Source organism: Malania oleifera, chromosome 13 (assembly GCF_029873635.1).
Source record: "Malania oleifera isolate guangnan ecotype guangnan chromosome 13, ASM2987363v1, whole genome shotgun sequence".
In the NCBI taxonomy this organism is placed as follows: domain Eukaryota; kingdom Viridiplantae; phylum Streptophyta; class Magnoliopsida; order Santalales; family Ximeniaceae; genus Malania; species Malania oleifera.
Window position 1 is genome coordinate 8,211,323 of NC_080429.1, and position 8,640 is coordinate 8,219,962.

Genomic DNA, 8,640 nt, shown 5'->3' on the forward strand with positions numbered 1-8,640 from the left:
TTTAAAAGTTTGTCAAGATAAAACACACAAGATATTTGAAAATGTTTTGAAAAGATTTTGCAACCAAAATGAAATATGAACTTTACAAGATATTGCAATGAATATGCAGTACTCAGAAGTTCAATAGAAGTCTTCTTAGGAGAGACATATTAACAAAGTCTCCTAAGAATACTTAAGGTTTTGCTTTCAAAAAAATCGTATCAATCAAGCACAATTGTGACGACCTGCTTAAATTCCACATTTTTTTTTCTAAATAAAATCAATATCACAAATCCCAGTTCAGCAGATCATAATCCACCTGGACCCGTGGGTACCAAGGATAAATCAGAACACAACACGGAAGATTCATCACATTGTTGTAAATACAGAACATTCATCACATTACTACAAATACCAGAGTCACAATATCCACTGTATTTCAGTACATTTACATCCTAAAAACAAAATCTAGGGATATTTCCCACCAAAAATCCAACTGTTCCTACTAAAACTTACCCTTAAAAAGGGTAGACAATAGCTCTAGATCAGCGAGGCTTTTCCCGCTCTCCTATCTCAGGCTCCTAAAAAGTTTATAAAATTTTGGGGTGAGACACCTCTTAGTAAGGGAAATAAACTAATACCAGTGTGTGGCAACATTAGTATTCTGTGTTCTACATATACCATACATTACATATTTGGTAACCATTTTGTCAAATCTGGAAAACATATATATCATCAAAACATGGCAGAACATATTGCATTTTCATAAACATATTTCATCTCATATAATAATAATAATATAAAAACATTCTTGATAGGTTAGCTGACTGTTGTCATATATTACCCCCACATGACTGGGTTATGTGGCCCAAAGGTGGGACCTGATAATGGTTGGCCAACTACTGCCAAGTCAAAAGTACAGTCTGTAAGTTTGATGGGTCTGCCTGACCTAGTCCGTACACTAGGGGCGCTCACACACTTCTTAAAAACCACATCGACCATCCAATCTCACACCACTCCATACAGCGATGTTAACACAAATATCATGATCATAAAGACCATGGACACATAGCAACGGTACTGTGCAAGTGCTAGCCTAGACCAAGCCAATCAGGTTCTGATATTATATAACATATATTAAAACTGTAATACATGGATATCTCATATCATTAATTATCATATCAATCATATCATTTTGCATATATACGTGTATCATGAAAATCATCGACCCATACGCCGGTATTACACATTTTATCATAGCTCGGTTCGTACGCTGGTAAATCATAGCACAGCCCGTACGTTGGCAAATCACATCCATAACTCGGCCCGTACGCCGGCAAATCATAATATAGCACAACCCATACGCTAGCAAATCACATCATAGCACAACCCGTACGCTAGCAAATCACATCATAGCACAGCCCGTACACTGGCAAATCACATCATAGTACACCCCGTACGCCGATTTTCTCATTTTAAAAATCCGTATCATAATCTCATTCCAGAAAACAGTATTTCATAACATTTTATACTCATGCCACACTAACAGATTTTTCATATATTCAACATACCATCATTTTAACAATATTTTCCCAAATATAAATCATGTATAAATATATTTATTTTTCCTGAAATCAAATGCTATACCAATATACATATTTTTCATTAAATACTAGCTTAATTTATCCCCTTACCTGGCTACTGAGAAAAACCCCAAAATATTCTAGTTTAACACCCAAAGGATTTCCTAACCAATACCCTGAAAATGAAAACTCTCAGTATTAAACTTCAGTATTTCTACGTGTATATCATTTCCTATAACTATCGTAAGACCAAATTTAGCTTAAAAAGTCTTACCTCAACTCAGGGATGATTTCTAACTTGCTTTCACCAACGATCCGCTCTGGCAGATTTGGAGAGAACTTCCCCAGGAGCGTCGTGGTGGCTTCGGATTGTTGATCCAGCATAAATTTAGCCCGAAATCGACGAAAGAGAGAGAGAAAACCGAATGAGAGAGAGAGAGAGAGAAAAAAAAAAATGTTAGCTTCTTTAGAAAGTTAAAAAATCCGGATTTTGATGTTTATAGAGTAGGGAATTCGTCGACAAGCCACGTCATTCGTCGATGAATCCTTTAATAATTTCATCAACGAAATTCAGTCCTCATCGATGAAATTCAGTCGGCTCAAACCTCTCTTAGTATTTCCTCGTCGACGAATCCCCTGTATTCGTCAACGACCTCCTCCTTTTGTTACTGTTTTCCATTTCCCTTCCTCTTTATTATTTAAATCCCATTATTATTCGGGTCATTAAGACAACACTTAGGAGAGCAAACCTAATCAACACTCAAAACAACTTACAAAGGATTTTTGGCAATATAAGAAGGTAAGAATGAGTGTATGGAGCTTAGAAATGAGTAGTATGAATTTTGGATTTTGAGAGAAAATTTGCTAATCTGGTTTTCTAATCTGCTTACTAATTATTCCAAATGAAGGGTTATATATAAACTTCTCCCTGATTGTAATCGTTAGGGACACAAGTGGAGTAATTAAAAAAAATTTAATAATATTTAATTAATTTAACCTCGTTTAAAAAAGTTAACCGTGGTAAAAAATTCGAACCAACCCGAGAGCACTGGTAAGCCAGGACAAGTTCGGTCGACCCAAGTTCTTGGGATTCGGTCAATTGGGTTAGAAATGAACTGTGGTCTCGATCGACCGGACTCATATGTCCAAAGGCGATTTTCCCATTTTTGCGAGGTTCGGTCGACCGGGAAAATTTTGAACTAACCCGGTCGGTCGACCAAACCATTGAGTTCCCACACGTGGGAACTCGATCGACCAGGTTGGTGATAAAAAAAAAATTCTCGGTCGACCAAGAAGTCAATAAAGTTGACTTCAGGGGAGTTCAGTCGACCGGGGTTAAATGAACTGCAAGAGTTTGATCAATTGGGCTGTGGTCAACCAGTTGACCCGGTCCAAGTTCGGTCGACCGGGATCTTTCTATACATGGGGGGTCGATCAACCGAGAGTGCACACTTAGTGTTTTTCGGTCATGTTTTAAGCACTCAATCACCCATTTCAAATAATCATTCATATATGTGCATGAGAGAGTGTCATAGGGTCATTTCTAAGTCTTTTTAAAGACACCGAAAAAATATGGTGTCGGTGGACCAAAGGGTGATCCCTAGGGTCTTTCTAAGGTCATTTTCATTTTGAGCTTACCTCACATACCATGCAGGTAATGCATACAAATATTACAAGCCAAACCCTATTTATTATTACAGACCCATGATGAATATGGAAATTAAATACAATCATAAGGTCTTCAAGGCTTCAACTTCAACTCCTTGTGCCATCACATTGATATGCCAACTGTATACCTGCACATAACCTCAAGCATGCATCAAACATAATAGGTATTTGTTATTATCAAAATCAGGCGTGACCTATAAGGTCAACATTCTCCCCCTTTTTGATGATGACAAATACATCATGCAAAAAATATGGGTACAGTAAATATAGGTGTAGCCTTAGAAGGCTCCCCCTACCAATATACATTAAGTGCAGTCTAATTTCAACCCAATTTTCAACCCAATTTTTTTTTGCCTCTTCATCTCCCTCTTTTGGCAACAGAAAAAATGGTCATAGAAATAGCAGCTTCAGGCAATAGGTAAACATCATTTTTATACATTATAAGTTTTAGAAAATTTTGAAAAATTTTGGTAGAGTTCTATTTGAAAATAGGACTTTCCAAAACAAATCTTGTATAACCAATGACCTGTTTGAGTTTATAAAACCTAGCAATTTATCCACAACTACTCAAACAGTTCCAATATTATCAATCCAATAAAGCATAAAGTCTATCATTATCATGCTATAGATATGAGAAGTATGTGAAAAGTAAGGTGTAGTCCCAAAAGGGAGGGTGAATTGGATTTTAAAAATTTCTTTTAATTCCTTTTAAGATTCCTTAAACTTCTTTTATTTCTTTTAACCAATTCTTGACTTGTTTGTTTGATTTGTTAATCACACAAGAACTTAGTTTCCTTTATCCAATCAACAACACAATTAAACAACCAATCAATTAAGCCCAATCTCCAAACCAAACAACAAATTTATTTGCCAAGTATAAGTTAATTGCAGCACTATTAGATTGATGAAAGATTCAACCCTCTTTGGAATATAAACACAATATAGCTTTTGTTGTCAGCCCTAGATATAAATTTGAATTAAGCCCTGTAGTGAATGATAATTTGTGTTTGCTAATGTAAAGCCTTGTATTAATTGATTTTCTTAATATCATGTGTAATATAAAATCCAACACAATATCCACACTCTTCCCAATATTCAAAATCCAAATAAACTCCCAGTTAATTTATTTTTGGGTGTTTGACCAAGTAATGTACTCGCATATGGTTTCCGCAAAGAATGGTTTAACCAACATACTCCCTTTCGGTTTCCATAATCCCAAATCTAAATGAAACTTTAAGTTTACTTGATTTCCAAATAGACGTAGTATATATGATATCCAATTAAACCATCCACTCAATTTAAATATGCTGAAAATAAATAGTAAGGGAAAGAGAAAGTGAGACCGGGATTTTACGAGGTTCGACTTATACCCAGCCTACGTCCTCGCCTTTGGCAAACCACCAAAGGATTCACTAAACCTATTCCTTTGATGGGCGGAACAATACCTTTACAACATTCCTTGGTTAAGGCTAGACCCCCGTCTTCTCCAAACGATATCCCCTTGTCCGGTCATTCCTTAACTAGGCTAGAGTCTGTCTCTCTAAGCAATATCCCCTTGCTTAGCCAACGATCCAAACAGTCCTTGGAATCATCAATCTACAAGATACAAATCAAATAGATGTACAAAGAATGCTCGCACGAAGAGCTGATTAGTACAAGTTAAAAACTAATATACTTCAAACAAATTCACAAAATGGAAATATGAAGCTCAAGAAGATATCATCGTAAGCCTTCTTTCTAGGTTGAAAGAATTTAGAGTAGGCTCAAATTTTTCTTGATAAATTCACAGCAAATCTCAGTAGTGAAACTTGGAAATTGATTGCACAAGAGAGCTTTAAGAGAATTGGGAGATTTGAGAGCAAGAAAGCTTGTTTGCTGTATTTTCTTGGTGTAATTAATCCTTAGCCTTGGGGGGTTATTTATAGATGATAAATCAACTCTATTTCGTGTTCCCCAAGTGTCTTTGAGTGTTTTCCAAGTTTATAGAAAGTTTGGAGTACAAGAAATATAAGTTTGAAACTAAAAACTTTTTTTAAAAAATGACCGTTAATAATGTTCAGATGTCTGAACTTTCAAGTTCAGTCGTCTGAGATGGTTCTGCCTCTTTAGAAAACCTTCAGAAAAATCTTCAAATGACTGAACTTAATCTTTAGTCATCTGAAGATATTCTTCAAATGACCGAGGTTGAGGGTCAGACGACCAAAGTGTCCAGTTCAGTCTTCTGATGTTCAGCCGTGAACAGTGTTCAATTGGCTGACAACTTCGACCCCATTTCAGTATTTTAGTCGTACCTTTTTCTATACAACTAAAAATTAGGTTTTCTTGGTTTCAAACGAAAGTTAAGAGAAAATTATACAACTTTCATGTTGAACACTTGTTAAAATAAAGATTCTTTGATGGGCAAAAATGCACCTCAATGCGGATGTAGAAAAAATGACAGTAATTGGGAAATCCTCTTTTTGGTGTTTTTCATTCCAAAAATTATTCTAACCTTTTTGAAACAATTTTTGACCTTATAAAAATATTTTCCAAGTATGGTAAAAGGTATTTATGTCCAAGAAATTAACCTAAGAGCTTTATGCATTCATATTGAAATTCTTTGAAGTACTTACATGACATTTCCTATAGACTCTTTCAAATTTTCAATTCTTGAATTCCTTGAGATCTTTATGCTTGCTTCATCTTTTTTTGAGTTTTTCATGTTGATCACTTGGGCTTTCATTCTTGAAGATTTTTCTTTAATATCAATGCTCTCATGATCTTCAAGTTTTAATCCATGCCTTAAGCTTTGATATAATCATCCTTCTTCGAAGTACAAGCTTTCATGAATTCTTTAACATTGCATTCATCATTGAGTCCTAAAAATAAATCACTTAACCAAAGCACGTTAAGTTCTACTTGTTTGTTAGCATCAAAACAAGATGTTAAGCCTTGTAAGGCCAACAATATGCATTACAAATAATAATCAATTTTCACACAAAGTCTAATCCACTAAAAGATATCAACAGTTATAGTAGTTAGACTTTTAAAATTTATTTGAAAGCTCCCCTTGAATTTATGCAAGCTATGAAATATCTAGGAAGCATCTCTACTATGCATTAGACCTGTTAGCTACTTATACTGATATTAATTATGAGAGTTCATTAAGTTTTTAACATAGTATAAGTAATGGAACAAATCAGACTCAAAAAGTAAAACCAATTAATAGTATGAGTCCATGAAGCTTGGTGAGTTATAATTATTTTCTCAAGGATGGGGCTTAAACTCCCCGATATAGTCTCAGGCATACATAAGCGCGTTTATGCTCAAGAATGAATTTAATTTAAGCACATCCATCATATGTTCATCCTTCTTAGTATTACTTAGCATGCAAGAGATTTTAGACATTAAGTTCTTACTGATTTATCCTAAGATTGGGACTTAAATTCCCCTGTATATTTGCATGCACGCTTACTTGTATTAAGCTCAAGGATGATGTTCACTTAAGTGCATTTCTTATATACTCATCCTATCAATGAATTAAGCATGCAACAAATATTAATCAATCAGTATATGTGCATGACATATTGCATTTCATTTTAAAAGCACGATAGTCAATTAAGACTATACTCAAAGGTATGCAATATGGGTTCAAAAAGGATGATACAACTCAAAACACAATGAGTGTGTGCAAAATGAAAAACTTCCCCTAAATCATGAAAGTTCCTTAGTCAATGGACCATCATCAATATATGGGATGTTCAATTCAAAAGGGATGATGCTATACCATTTAAGTTCAGAGTGAAATTTCATAACCCAAAGGATTTGACTAAATGGTGTCCGTGAACTAAGTTCATCCTAAGATACAAAGTAAATGTGTACATGTCTTCAAAATACATAGCGGTTTGGATTCCACATGTACTATCTTATGTAATTACTGTGCATCCTAGGAAGGGAAATGTGATGCTTATACTAAAAAAAAAAAATGATTTCACTAGGTATACCAGACAGTATAAGCGGTCCTTTCAATGCAACTATACTGGTTATCTGTTAGAGATTTTATCATATGTTCAGTATAGTCTTCCCTATAAGTCATAGATGCATCAGAGAGTATATATTGAGGCATGCAATAATGTCAATAACCCAAGAACATTCTATATCAAATCGTAAGACTTTAAGCACTGGATATAATGTTTAGGGTATTCTCAAGAGCCTCGATGTTTAGTAAACAAAAGTGATGCATATGGATCATTTGTGCGCTTCCTATAGGGATGGATCTAAGCCTTTCTAAATGGTTGATGATTATGCTAGGATGAAGTTTAATTATCTATTTGGTTTCACTCATCCTTTCAAAAATGTTTTAACATTAATTTTATCATAATCATATTTAGCACAAGGTTTTATTTTGGGAAAATTCCTGTCAATATTTCAATAGCATGCCGTTTGTAAATCGGGCATTTTCCTATAAAACCTATACCTGATAGGTTCAACTAAGAAATTTATAATTAAGTTCAAGGCACACAAAAACCTATATCCACTACCAGGATGTAATTACACATCAACTGCATCAGCTATGTAGGAGGCTTTTAACACAAGCATGCAATCCAGTAGTAATCAACAATTTATAAAATATAATCTATCCATTAAAGAATATATCGAGTAGAGGATATATTTGAGTTCTATATAGTGCGGTTATTCATTAAGGCATAAAGACATAAACGATATAAGAATATGAGAGCATTTTCATTTATATAGATATGAAGAATAAATGCTCCACCTGAGTTATGCACACAACCAAGTCATGCCTTTTCTATTTTTCAGATTCTTTAGCCAAGTGTTTTAAGATTTTCAGTTATTATATCTTGGCGGTGGATGCATAGGCTTTAAAGGACTAAAGAGTCACAATCAATATTTCTTCAATGAATAAAGCCAATAATTGTCTCTTTTCTTATTATCTTCAAAATGTGAGAGAGGCTTGAGCTAGAATGGCATTCGACTTAAAGTTGCACATGCATAGGTCTACTTGAATTTTACACATTCATCTAAATTGAGACCTAGGCGATTATATTATCCATTCAACTCATCTTTAAGTACATAAAGCTCTAAAGGATATGATTTAATGATTTTAGAGCTTGTGAAGGGAAGATAAATAAATACTCTTTGAAAATTTGAACCACTAATTGGTACAAAAGAGTATTTAGGATAGACAGGACATTTTTCAAAATATTTCTGTGATGGTAATCATGTCCATGCTTGGGCAAAGAGCATATAGGATACGTGACTGTTGTGAACAATGCTCTTTGGTAATAGGAAAGTATCCTTTAGATATTATCACAATTTGGAACAAGGATACAATCCAAGAAAAGGATGAATCTATTAGCAGATATGATCGTGGTTTGGCAAAGATTTCCTATGGAGCGATTAAACCAAA